Source organism: Frankliniella occidentalis, unplaced genomic scaffold (genome assembly GCF_000697945.3).
Source record: "Frankliniella occidentalis isolate FOCC.00 unplaced genomic scaffold, Focc_3.1 Scaffold45, whole genome shotgun sequence".
In the NCBI taxonomy this organism is placed as follows: domain Eukaryota; kingdom Metazoa; phylum Arthropoda; class Insecta; order Thysanoptera; family Thripidae; genus Frankliniella; species Frankliniella occidentalis.
Window position 1 is genome coordinate 29,939 of NW_026267175.1, and position 892 is coordinate 30,830.

Consider the following 892-nt stretch of genomic DNA (forward strand, 5'->3'; position numbering starts at 1 on the left):
GGAGGGGGAGGGGGGGGGACCGTAAAGGTGTCCTCGACTCGGCTCCCCCCGGCTCAAGGTGGCGGACACCAATCCCAGCGCGATAAACATGATTGGCCAATAAAAAGCGCCCAGCCCCGCGTGCGGTTTACGGGTGGAAAGGGGGTGGAGTGGCAGGGGGAGGGTGGTGGAGTGGGAGGTCCTGCAGCCGGGGCGCAATGTTGTCATTGGCGCGGAGGATGACGGGAGGCGGGAAGACACCGAGAGGAAGGGGGTGCAGAAAAACGGGGCAACGGGAGTAAAATGACGTGTTTTTGATGCACCCACATACAGCAATTTTTATATTTTTTACCTCTCTCAGACGCGACGCGCGGCCACCCGTGAGGACACGACGAAAAGGGGGAAAAGAGAAAAGAGGGGGGAGTAAGGGAAGGTTGGCAGCAGCACACAGGAGTATACAATCGGGGTCAGGTCGGATCCCTCGCTAAATAATCCAAGTCGGTGGAATTTTTTGCACCCGCTGCCCGAGCCCTCTCTGTCGTCCATCTGTACCGCCACCGCCCAACCCCCCTCACTGATGGCGCCGCCAGGGGGAAGTAGCTTGCCCCTCAAGGTGTACGCCAGAGATATACTATTTACTTCTCTCGTCCTGGATTTGTCTTTTGTTAACAAAGATCACTGAAAAATCACGCGTGTGTCTTCATCACTGAAAGACATGCAGCTACGACAAAATAATTTAATGCACCAGAATTCTAGGAAAATAGTCTGACATCCACAAACTGGGCGCTGACTTTTCACTGCCTGCTTCAACTGCATGATGGCCATTTATTGTTTTGTATAGGCGGTGAGATTGTTAATGGACAGGGCCCCTTGTGCCCGGCCAGCCAATCTCATTGCCGTGAGGGCCCCGGCC